Source organism: Camellia sinensis, chromosome 11 (genome assembly GCF_055761805.1).
Source record: "Camellia sinensis isolate YWXY chromosome 11, ASM5576180v1, whole genome shotgun sequence".
Lineage (NCBI taxonomy): Eukaryota > Viridiplantae > Streptophyta > Magnoliopsida > Ericales > Theaceae > Camellia > Camellia sinensis.
Window position 1 is genome coordinate 98199950 of NC_138971.1, and position 13365 is coordinate 98213314.

Below are 13365 nucleotides of genomic sequence, written 5' to 3' on the forward strand. Positions count from 1 at the left end.
TTAGTCAAGAAAAATCAAAATCAAAATCAAAATTCATTACTTACATATGGTTTTTTTCTTTTTTTAAGACAAAAATAATTTTAAAAAATTAAAAAATATATATTTTTATATTTATTTCTATCAAATTAGTTTATAATTTTTAAAAAATAAAAAATAAAAAATGATTTTTAAAAATACACCAAACATGGATGTCTTTCTATGAACAACGTAATTTATGGTCTGTATTTCAAAACTCTGAAGATCTAAAACAATTCAATGGTTTTAAACAAATAACAACAAGAATATATGTTCGGACATCCACTTTGTTCGGAAACAAGTGGTTTAGATACATTGCACTAACAATATATATTTTGGGAGAACCCCAATATACATTTTGAGAATTCCAAGGGTTTGGAGAGTAAGTTCTAAAGTTTCAAGTTCCAGTTTACCAAGGGGCCATTGGAGGTTAATCCTGTTGTTACCTTCATTGCCTTTGGGGACTAGTTTTAGGCTCGAAATATAAGGTCACTCGAGTCCAATTGAACTAAGGTGGGTGAGAGATACCTCGAATTATTAAAAAAAAAAAAACAAAAAAAAATTACATTCAGAGATTCAATTAATTCCATAATCCAGGAAGAGCTCTCTTGAAGATCTCCCCCAAAGGTACCAACTATGTGACGATATGGAATCAACTAAACTATACAAGACCTAATGAGCAGTAATAGCAAGTTATGCCTCGTGTAATGAATAACTCTCCTGCTAGCAAGGGCATCTCCAGACAATCTTCCCTATAGTGTGCAAAGCACATGCTATAATGCAGTTAATTCCTCAAGACAAGATATCAAAAGAATAATTAAATAAATCCAATTATGTACAGTGAGCAGTTTAACAATCATCATAAAATTGGCATGTTAAAATTTTCAATGCATTGAACAAAATGATACGCTAAGACTTAACCACAACCAACCCCAGCCACACTATCCCCATCCCACCAATACCTCTTCTTCCCTCCGCAAGGCAGAGTTCTCATCCATAAGGCAGGGTAGAACCTCCATAGTTTAAACCTTGGTACTGAAACAAGCAGATTACATGAAACTCTTCCACAACTAAAATCTATATTGATTACATCTTCATGTCAATGACTAGCCATTGCGAAAATTAATGAAAAGAATAAAGAACACATGCATGCACCATACATAGAAAGAAAGAGAAAGAAAACAACTTTCACTTACTTTTCACAAGTACCCTTCCTAAACTTTTCAGCCTGATAAATTTTTGCACCTCTGTCATACCGTGATTTGGTATAATTTGGATCTGACTTCCATTTCCTTTGATGCTTTAAACTCTAACAAGAAGAAAGATAACAAAAGTTTGCAATCTCCAGCCTTCACAAAACACAAAATGTAACAAAACAAAATTACTTAAGAAAACATACCGGTCTCTCTGCATTAAGATACCAAGGTGCAGATGACATATACTGAGGAATATGAGGGTTAATTTCTTTTCCATCCTCATCAACCTCAGCTGGTGCAAAACCTGCCTTACGTGTTTCTTCCAATTCCAGCTGCTTTCTATGGTCCTCCCTAGATTTGAATGCCACCGCAAGTATCACAATGCCAAATCGAGAATCATATAGTGAATCGAAATCCTAAGTTTGGAAATCATGAATCGAATCGAATCAAATCGAGAATCGTAAACAAAATTAATCGAATAGTGGAAAACCTATATTTCTGAAAGAGAAATAAATAAACAAAAGAACCAAGTTTGTATATCATGAGAGATAAATAAATAAAAACCTCAACCCTACAGCAATCCAACCTAAATTTGAGGTAAAAAACCAAGTTCAGTTAAAAAAAAAACACTACTACAGGAATAAAATGTTTTATGCACATAATTCTGGAGTTAGGTGTAAATGGCAAGATTAATACATGAATAAATTTTTTGTTAAACTATACTATCAAAAGGACATCCATAAAGCTAGATCTAGAAGGATGAGGGAATAAAATTTAGAGAAAGAATCTTTCCTTTTCTTACAAATTTTTACCAATACGAACCCCTCATGAAATAATGGTGGTTTTTATGTACCAGCTATACTCAGAAACTCAAAAACCAACATTGACTAAATAGATATCTTGAAGAAACTAAGACACAACAGTTATTTACCTCTGTAACAAACCAGAGAGGGGCAATAGAAAATCCATAACCAGCAATCTCCTTGGTCGTAAGCTCTTTCTGTTGTTTTAACACGTCTGCATCATCTATGTGTTTAGGAACTAATGGCATTCCCTATTCTAGAGCAGAAAGGTCTGCTTCACTGTCTTTTTTATTCAAATTCCCTTCAAGTTCAATTTCAAAGATGTTACGCTCCGCAATGCAGTTCAAAGGGGAGCTAAATCCAGCAGAAGACTCATTATTACAAGAGCGTTTTCTTATGATGCTACATATCCAATCCTTAATGAATGCTATTGGGAGATAAACTACCATTAGAGAAACTCCAAGATAGGTCACTGCAAATGGTTGCTTATAATCTGTAAAAATACCCTGTTAAAAGGATATGTATATACAAGTTAATATCTGGCTAATGAATAGAAATTATGGATTGTGTGATTTTTAGATAATAAAAAAGCTATTATGCATAAGTGCAAAATTAATTACGAGGAACAAGATATAAAAACATTGATGGATCAAATATTTAAGGGCAAATTACACTCACCTCACCTCCCTTAAGTTAGGGAAAATACAATTAGCCCTACACTTTTGACATAATTGCATTAGCCTCCCTTAACAGTTAAGCCCTTTTTTATTAGTAATTCATTAGTCATATGAATAAAAAATGGAGAAAAAAAAATAAAGCATACTTTTACAGTCAATTGAGGACACATGAAACACCACTTTAAATTAATGAGTTCTTGCATATTTATGCCACAAAACAACAGTTCATCAGGGAAAAAAAAGAAAAGTGAAGGATTTTTCAGTACTTAAAGTGCATGCCTTGGGCATATATCAATAGGCTGATTAGAGAACGGTTATTGAGGGGCCTTGGGAAAATAAAAAAAATTCAAAACTCTGTTCAGGCCTCCAACCTCCAATGCATATTTCTTTCTTAGTTCCAACTTCCAATGATTTTCCATCTTATTTTCATGTTAGTTCAAGATAATTCAATTTTTTCCACATGGAATAAAATCTTTTCCTTCTCCATTTGACTGAAAAAAGACTTTCTTTTTTGCAACTAAAATAAGGAAATCTCATTACCTTACAACATGACGGAAGTTGACAATGCAAGCAAACAACATTTTTAACAATTTAATTTCAGAACAAATCAGCATCCTCCACTAGTTAGATCCAAGCAAACATGTTTTTAAGGGTGAAACTTCTGTTAGCAAGAACCTCTGAGTTTACACTAATCCTCTGTTTGGTTGCCAAGAAACCTAAACGGAGGTAAATAATTTGCAAGCAAATGATAGCCCGAGACCTAATTTTCAACTTTTTTCCAAAAACCAAGACAGTCCAAAGTATTTAAGTTTTCACTTCTATTTTGCTTTATTTTCCTCCAGTTTTTCTGGGGGTACACACGAAAATGAATAATTGCAATAAGCTTTTTAACAATCAAACTAGTGTTATTGAATCTTTTACTTTTTATTTGAATCCCAATTGACATTTCAGGTTTTTAATTCAAATCTCATTGGCAATTCCTCAAAAACAAACAAGAATTCATCAACTTAGGCAAATGTATAAACTTCACCATATAAATGAAGGTACATGAGCTATGCATACAAACATGCAGAACATACATTGCAAATACAGAATTTTAAAACCTTAAACTAGAAATGAAATTAGAGAAAGAAGTATGACCACCTGGGTGACTTCTGTAGAGGTGACCCAAATGATTACAACAGCAGCAATCAGGAACAAACGAGCCCTGTATCTCCAACCCATCACAAATCGAAGAACGACCCAGATATCAAAATTGCAAAATATACACGAAAATCAACAAATTTCGATGCGGGTTTCTCTCAGATTATCAGATCTTCGACGTAAGTCTTTGTTGTTTCACTTGTCACCAACACACCCAAAAAAAAAAAAGACAAAAAAGAAAGAAAAAGGTTAGCTACAAGTTTACGAATCGATTCGCTTAATTTCTGAAAGAGAAATAAATAAACAAAAGAACCAAGTTTGTATATCATGAGAGATAAATAAATAAAACCTATATTTTTGAAAGAGAAATAAATAAACCTATATTTCCGAAAGAGAAATAAATAAACAAAATTAGGAAACAATGCACCAAACTCTGTATATCATGAGAGAAGAAGGCTTACCAAAGAGAAGAACAAGCACCCAAAAAAAAAAAAACACTCGCAAAGTAGCGAGAAAGACACCCAATGTCGCCCACGGCGAACGACCCAACGACGAAGGTATCGGCAAAGGTATCTGAGACGCCGCACCGCCACTGCTGCTGCAGCTGCTAGCCGTCGTCAATCGCTGCTAGCCGTCGTCAATCGCTGCTCACCGTCGTCGCTCGTTGACAGTCGTCGTCCCCCCTTGCCGCTGCTTGCAGTCGATAGAGAGAGAGATAGTATTTTGGGAATTTTTGAAATTGGGGATATTTTTGTTAACAGTAATGCTACAGAGCCCGAATATAGAGGCTCGAATTTGGCTCGAAATTAGGGGGAAGAAGGAGGAGGAGGAGGAGGAGGAGAAGAAGGAGAAGAAGAATTCAACTGGAGGGGCCAACAAAATCGGGCGGAGGTGGAGGTGGAGGTGGAGGCGAAGGCGGAGGTGGATGCGAAGGCGGCGGCGGGCGGAGGCAGAGGTGGAGGCGGGGCTGCGACGCCGACGAGGGACGAGTTGCGAGATCGGCCGACGAGCTGGGACGCCGACGGGTTGCGATGCCGATGACGACCTGCGTTCTCGCTCTCGTCACTGTGTTCTCTCTCTCGCCTCTGTTCAACTCAACGAAGAAGAAGAAAGAAAAGGAAGAAAAGAAAAGGAAGAAAAAAAAAAAATCAAAACCCAAAACGACGTCGTTTTGGATTTTGAGAAAAATTCGAGCCCCTAATTTCAGGCCCTCAAACATTATTCTTGTTCTTATACCCAGATTCCATGCATAATGCAGTGTCACTAAAAGTTTGCCAATTGGATATTGCCAAGCGAGAAAGTTATAACGGAATGAAGCAATGCCCATTCCACTGCAACTCCTTCCTCCTCAAACTCAAACCCTAACCCTAACCCTTCTCCCCTCCCTCAACCCTTCCCCAAAACCCCATCCCAAAACCCTCAACTGCCTCACTCCTCTCCAAACTCCCTCCGCACTCACTCCCCACCTCACCACCGCACCGATCCGCCGCAACCAACCTCCGACTCCGGCCTCCGCTTCCGCGAGAAGCTCCTCTACCTCCAAACCCTCAAAGTCAATCCCTCAAAAGCCTTCCACAAGAACCCGAATTTCCGATCAGCCCCACTCGACTCCCTCAAATCAGTCGAGAAATGCCTCTCCTCCATGGGCATCGACCGCTCTGCCTTGGGCCGCATCTTCGACATGTACCCCCAGCTCCTCACCTGCGATCCCTACTCCGATCTCTATCCTGTTTTCGACTTCCTATTGAACCACGTCAATATCCCTTTCCCCGATATCCGAAAATCGACCATTCGCTGCCCGACTCTTAATTTGCAGTGTAGATCACCAATTGAGACCCGCATTACGTTTCCTAGAAAATTTGGGTTTGTGGGGAAACAGGCATTAACTTGCCAGAGCACACTGTTGTTGGTTTCAAGCGTCGAAAACATGCTTATGCCCAAGCTGAATTACTTGCAAGATTTGGGTTTTTCGTATGAGGAGGTGTTGAGGTCGCCGGGGTTGTTGACGTTTAGTATTTCCAATAATTTTGGGCCGAAAGTGGAGTATTTCTTGAAGGAGATGAATGGGGATTTGGCAGAGCTAAAGAGGTTTCCGCAGTATTTTTCGTTTAGTTTGGAGGGGAAGATAAAGCCTCGGCACCAGCTCTTGGTGGAGAATGGGTTGTCTCTTTCACTGCCGCAGATGTTGAAGGTTAGCGATGGGGAGTTCAATGCGCGGTAGATTGAGATGCGATTGCGATTCAATAATGCTACAGAGCCCGAATATAGAGGCTCGAATTTGGCTCGAAATTAGGGGGAAGAAGAAGGAGGAGGAGGAGGAGGAGAAGAATTCAACTGGAGGGGCCAACAAAATCGGGCGGAGGTGGAGGTGGAGGCGGAGGCGGAGGCGGAGGTGGATGCGGAGGCGGCGGCGGGCAGAGGCAGAGGTGGAGGCGGGGCTGCGATGCCGACGAGGGACGAGTTGCGAGATCGGCCGACGAGCTGGGACGCCGACGGGCTGCGATGCCGATGACGACCTGCGTTCTCGCTCTCGCCTCTTTGTTCTCTCTCTCGCCTCTGTTCAACTCAACGAAGAAGAAGAAAGAAAAGGAAGAAAAGAAAAGGAAGAAAAAAAAAAATCAAAATTCAAAACGACGTCGTTTTGAATTTTGAGCAAAATTCGAGCCCCTAATTTCGGGCCCTCAAACATTATTCTTGTTCTTATACCCAGATTCCATGCATAATGCAGTGTCACTAAAAGTTTGCCAATTGGATATTGCCAAGCGAGAAAGTTATAACGGAATGAAGCAAATGCCCATTCCACTGCAACTCCTTCCTCCTCAAACTCAAACCCTAACCCTAACCCTAACCCTAACCCTTCTCCCCTCCCTCAACCCTTCCCCAAAACCCCATCCCAATACCCTCAACTGCCTCACTCCTCTCCAAACTCCCTCCGCACTCACTCCCCACCTCACCACCGCACCGATCCGCCGCAACCAACCTCCGACTCCGGCCTCCGCTTCCGCGAGAAGCTCCTCTACCTCCAAACCCTCAAAGTCAATCCCTCCAAAGCCTTCCACAAGAACCCGAATTTCCGATCAGCCCCACTCGACTCCCTCAAATCAGTCGAGAAATGCCTCTCCTCCATGGGCATCGACCGCTCTGCCTTGGGCCGCATCTTCGACATGTACCCCCAGCTCCTCACCTGCGATCCCTACTCCGATCTCTATCCTGTTTTCGACTTCCTATTGAACCACGTCAATATCCCTTTCCCCGATATCCGAAAATCGACCATTCGCTGCCCGACTCTTAATTTGCAGTGTAGATCACCAATTGAGACCCGCATTACGTTTCCTAGAAAATTTGGGTTTGTGGGGAAACAGGCATTAACTTGCCAGAGCACACTGTTGTTGGTTTCAAGCGTCGAAAACATGCTTATGCCCAAGCTGAATTACTTGCAAGATTTGGGTTTTTCGTATGAGGAGGTGTTGAGGTCGCCGGGGTTGTTGACGTTTAGTATTTCCAATAATTTTGGGCCGAAAGTGGAGTATTTCTTGAAGGAGATGAATGGGGATTTGGCAGAGCTAAAGAGGTTTCCGCAGTATTTTTCGTTTAGTTTGGAGGGGAAGATAAAGCCTCGGCACCAGCTCTTGGTGGAGAATGGGTTGTCTCTTTCACTGCCGCAGATGTTGAGGGTTAGCGATGGGGAGTTCAATGCGTGGTAGATTGAGATGCGATTGCGATTAGTTGATCAGAGACAGTCACAGTAAGTTTCCTTGCAAGTTGCAACTTATATTATTTATGCTTTGCTTCCATAGTGAAAGTTCACGACTCATTGTGTTTGATGGTCAAATGTACATTTTTTGTGCAATATAACGTCTTTATTTATTCATGAGAGACAATTGTTTCATTCCCTCAGTTGTTCTCTAGACATGAAGTGGAAGTTAGAAGCTATAGTAAGAAACCCAGTTTAAAAAAAAAAAAACACCCATTTAGTACACATTAATGTGTGTTTGAAAGGGAAAATATTGAGTACACACTTAACCTTTAGCATAATACACAAAATGGTGGTCCTAAGACTTGAACCCATAATCTCAAGGTTATTAGGCCTAGTCTTAACAATTGAACTAATAGTCAACCCTTAGTAAGAAACCTAGTTAACAAAATTAAATTGGTGGTAATTCACATTTTACACTTGTTTGTTGTTGCTATATTTTAGCTTACCCAAGGTTAGAACTTGATAAATATCCAAATATGAGTTGTTGTTCCTGGCAAGCTTGAAATGAAATTAGTAAATTCTTTACCATTCAAGTAAAATTTAAATTCGTAGTGCCCATGGAAACCAGAACACTAATGACCAAGCAATACTGCTAAATTTGGGGATGATAATGTGAGATAGTGGGGCAGGAAAGAAGCCTTTGTTTATCATTTATTCAGTATTATAGTAAACCCTTTGTTTTGAGACTTTCCGAAGGTTTGAACCTGATTCTGCGATTTATTCAACGCTAATATTCATTTTGTTAGAAGAAACTGCCATAGTGGATTGTCCTCAAGTTATGGACTTAAAATCATTTGCTTCTTTGATGCTTGAAATCTGGGCTTCAGTTATTAGGGAGTTGAATAATTGGGAGGGCATGTATTGGCAGTGATTGATAGGAGATGTCATTTATGTAATCAAACGTTTAGAAGCTTAAAGCCCACTTCTATGGTTCTTGTTCAAATAATATTTGCACTCTGTTTTTGATGATAGGATAGCTAGAGTTTTTATGCATGTTTCCTCTCAGCAAAGAATAATTAGTCTAAAATTATCCAATATTTGTCACAGAAACTCCTATAGTCTGATCCAACTAGAATGCCCAATTTTCTACTGCTGTCATGGAGAAGCTGGTTTTATAATCTTTCCACATACCTGACCCTTCATCAGTAATCAATCGTCACCATATTGGTCTTGTATGCATAATGTGGTCACTTAGTAGGGTAAATTATCAATAGGTCCTACTTTTGGGGCTTATTGCCTATTAAGTCCTATTGATAAATTTATCAAGTGATAAAATTATCAGTCTCTCTTGTTTTTACGAATAAATTTACAGCCAGGACCTGTAGGTAAATAAGTCTAGTTAATATGACTGATTGGTAAGTGTCACAACTTAGTAAGGGCCCTGTCGTGGTTATTGCTTGGAAAACAAAACACAATGTTGTTTATTCTGACCTATAGCTTTTGCTAAATTTCAAGTAATGGGTCCATCCTGCGTTCGCTGCACTCATCCTTTTTGGGTGATCCTCAGAGGCATAAGCTAGCTAGCAAAGACTTAAACAGGTATGAAGGCTTTGCTTGGTTCACTGATATATGAGCCCTTAACTTGTTGAGGATGCAAGAAGGGTGTTTTATCCCAGATTTGTGTACTAAACTATGTTATTAGAGTTCTACTTACACGACAATGTTATCTCCTTGCACTCAGTTTTCTAAAATTCCAGTCTTCCAAAATTAAAAAAATTATCATTTTATCTCATTACCCTCTCCATAATCCCGTATATATATATATATATATACTAGAGGTTGTGCACACCCGCATGGATGTGCTTAAAATTTTCATTGTGGGTTGAAGTTGGCTATTATAGATTGAATAGGTAGTTATAGAAAACTTGTGCTTCAATTCTTTGTTACAGAAAGGTAATTTGGGAGTAAAATAGTTTGACACAAAAGTGTCAATGCCAACTTAGCCCTTTACATATATAATGGAATAGATAGATATATCCATTGCTAACTTTTTATTTTGCTTTAGTAGTAAAAATTGTTTATTTAACGTTTAATTAGTTTGCAATTGATTGAAATCTATGTGAAAGTGATTTGATATATAATCCATCAAAATTTTAATTCCAAGGGGTTGGCCTGGTGGCAAGGCCTTAGGTCTTGCGGGTGTGCTCCCTCCAAGGTTTGAGGATCGGAACCTCTTAGGTACTAACAATTCCTTGGGGCTATTGGATTGGGAAAAAGCCCTTGAATGAGCTGCAGTGCACTTGCGGGAAACTCCTTGCCGAGGGCCTGTGCATCCCTGGGAATTAGTCAAACTTTGATCTGGACATCCTGATGCCAATAAAAAAAAAAAGAATAGAAAGTATAATCCATCAAAATTTTGTTTAAAACTTTGTTCAAACTTCCAGTGTGAAACAAACTTAAAATTTTCGAACTTATGTGGCCGATCAAATTTGAAACATTTGTATTTTTTCTGTGGAACAAAACTAATTTGTTCAACTTTTAGGCATTTAGCCAGAAAAGTCCAAACAAATTAAGTTTGTTCATTCGTAAAAATCCGAACCAAATTCAAATCAAGAAAGGAAACCTTTTGTAGGTGGTTGATGGTGGGTCTAAATCAGACGACCAAGGTTTTAAATAACGGTGGTGGTTACCATAATGGTAACGATAGCGTTGATGCAGTTGTGGGGTGTAATGGTGATAGCAATTGAAACCGTGAATTTTTTATTTCTTCGCACAACTTTAAGAAAATATACAAATAGGCATGTTTTTATTCCAGAATCACATTTAGTGAGGTTTTGGGGTTCAGTTCACATTGAATTTGGTTGATTTATCAATGCATATCAATTGTTTCATTTTCGGTTATGGTGAATTCTCAACAATCTGAATGGTTCTAGTCGAAATGTGGTATGAGACAAGGGGACCCATTGGCTCCGTACCTTTTTATTTTGGTGACTCAAGCCTTATCTTTGGGTTTAGATGTTCTTGCGTCCCAGGGTGTTTGTACGGGGATGTCTATTTGTCGTAATGCACAGGTTATTTCTCATCTCCTTTCTGCAGATGATTGTTTATTTTTCATGGAGTTGGAATTAGCAACGATTTGGTGTTTGAAATGGTTTCTGCAAGCCTTCTATCACCAATTGAGTCTTCAGATTAATTTTCATAAATCCAGTCTCTTTGTTAGTCCTAACATGAGTCCAGCTCATTGAGTTTTTCTTAGCGAGTGTCTTGGGGTTGAACTAGTTGATAGACCTGGGTTATATTTGGGAGCGGTTCTGGGTGCTAGTTCTCATAAGGCAGATTTGTTTAGTCATATGAATAGATTTTCTGCTAAGCTGTTGGGGTGGAAACATAGTCCTCTATCATTTGCCGGAAGATGTGTCCTGATTAGACACTCTCTTTTGTCAATTACTTCTTATCTGTTATCTGTGTTTAAGGCTCCGGTGTATTTCACCCGTCAAATTCGCAGTATTGTGGGGAGTTTTCTGTGGAAACATTCAGGTGAAAAGGGGATAATTTGGAAAAGCTGGGATAGTTTGTGCTTACCTAAGGCAGTAGCTAGTCTTGGATTTCGAGATCCGGGGTTGTTGAATCAATCTCTGCTGCCTAAGATAGCTTGGAGAATCATTTTGATTCCCCAATCTCTTATAAGTAGACTTTTCATGGCAAAATATTGTTCAAAGGGTGTGTTTCTAGATGCTACACCACACCTAAGTCAGGTTGCTCATGGGCATGGAGTATCCTATGGGAAAGGATCTTCTTAAAAAAGAACTGGGGTGGGTTGTGGGGAATGATGAGAATGTTGATCCTTTTGAAGACCAATGGATTCCTACTTTAAAGAATGAGATGGTAGGAAGGGGGATGGGTAAGTTGTTCAGCTCTTTTAAAGTTGCACATCTTATTAATCAGGATACTAAATCGTGGAGAGAACCATTGATTCGGGCCCCTCTTTTTGGAACATATGGTCACTAATATATTGAATATACATATTCCCCAAATTAGTAAACTTGATCAATGAGTGTGGCAGCTGGCCAAGGATGGACAGTATCCAGTTAAGTCGGGTTTTTTCTCAGTTATGAAAGAGTGTCAGACTTTGCATCATCCGGGTAATTGGGATAGTGGTCGGTGTTGGAAGAGGTTGTGGAAATTAAATTTGCCTGCTAAATGGGCATTATTTGTTTGGAAGATTTTACATAGAATCCTACTTGTCAAAAATCTTCTTGTCCACTGGGGAATACCATTAGATCTTGTGTGTTCAAGGTGTGGTGTTAAAGAGGAATCATTAGAGCATCCTTGTTTCCAATGTATTTCTCTAAACACATTTGGCGAGGGTCTAGTGTTGGCCTTAATTTTGAGGATGGGGAGGGATGTTTAGTTCATGACTGGATGGGACAATGGTTCCAAAAGGCACCAGATGATGATGATGCAATTCATGAATCTGTTAAGGTTTTGTGGGGTATTTGGCTTCATAGGAATACAGCTACATTTGAGAATGTGGTGGAAGACCATGTTTTGAGATTAATTAGCTCTCTGAATTGGGTACATGATCAGAATAGGATATTAGATATTAATGATTTGTTCACAAATCGTAGTAACATGGGTGTTGCTTCACCTGGTGATTCTTTTGTATTATCTAATTCTGCAAATTGGTGCCCACATCCCTGTTTTGACTGGTTTGTTATCGACGGGGCGTGGAAGGAACTTACGGTCAAGGCGGGTGCAGCTTGGGTTGGAATGGACAATAAAGGAAACTAGTTTGCATGGATGAAATTTTCCTTTGTTGCATCGTCAGCCTTGGTAGCTGAAGCCAGAGCTTGGTAGCTGAAGCTGGAGCTTGCTTAGAAGTAGTAAAGTGGTGTGTGCAGAACAATGTGAAAGCAGCTACCATACTCACCGACTCTTTATTGTTAATCCAGCGGTTGCAAAACGTTAATAAGACGGAATCGGACCTGACAAACTTTTTGCAAGATTTATGTTATTTTTGTATTATGTTAGATTATGTTTGTATTACTAAGGTCCCTAGACAAAATGTAAAGGTGGCTCATATGTGTTGGCAAAAGCAGCCCTATCAGAAGGCTAAACTGTGTGTAGTCTTTCTTTTATATATATATATATATATATATGTGATTATCTTGGTTTTATTAAAAAAAAGAAGAAAAAAACAAGTTTAAAATACAAAATGTCAACATAATAATGTAAAAGTACATAAGATGAAATCTAAATTTTGTTCAATAAATTTAACATAAGAGAAATAGATGTTAGCAGATAAGATGAAAAAGTAATGAAATCTTGAAGATTGGGCATTCAAAACATGTATAAATAAGATTTTTACTTAAAATATGTATGGACATTCAAAAGAGAAAATAGTATTACTTACAAAATTTATAAAAAATAACATGTTCAGTGATTTAATTATTGAGAATGTATAAACATTTATTTGGGCTTTAGTTTTTGTTCCAAACATTTTCATATGTTTCCAAATTGTTTTTCCATCTCCCTTATGTTTCCGAAATGTTTTAGTTTTCAAGCTAAATGAAACAACACATTGAATGAGAAAATAACATTATATACAAAATTTATAAAAAAAAAAAAAAAAAATTAAAAAATACAAGCGTAATTGTTGTAGTGACTGTAACTGTGCTGTAGCGGCAATGTAACAGCCGTTACGGCCTTTATGTAACGGTAGCGGTCATTACGGTTGTGAATTTTTGTCACACTGCTATAGCCGCCATAACTGGTGACGGTAACCATCACAACTATTACATAACGGTTGCGGCCACTTTTTAAAACTTTGCAGA

The 13365-nt window shown here is 38.6% G+C and overlaps 2 pseudogenes across 1 annotated transcript; both read left to right on the forward strand.

Annotated features, from left to right (window-relative positions):
- Positions 1–3728: 3728 nt before the first annotated feature.
- On the forward strand, positions 3729–6127 carry LOC145802498 (transcription termination factor MTEF1, chloroplastic pseudogene; annotated as a pseudogene).
- Positions 6128–6230: 103 nt separating this feature from the next.
- On the forward strand, positions 6231–12729 carry LOC145802499 (transcription termination factor MTEF1, chloroplastic pseudogene; annotated as a pseudogene). The gene is made up of 3 exons (XR_014344590.1): positions 6231–6354; positions 6622–7579; positions 12266–12729. The product of XR_014344590.1 is annotated as a transcription termination factor MTEF1, chloroplastic pseudogene (transcript).
- Positions 12730–13365: the final 636 nt, after the last annotated feature.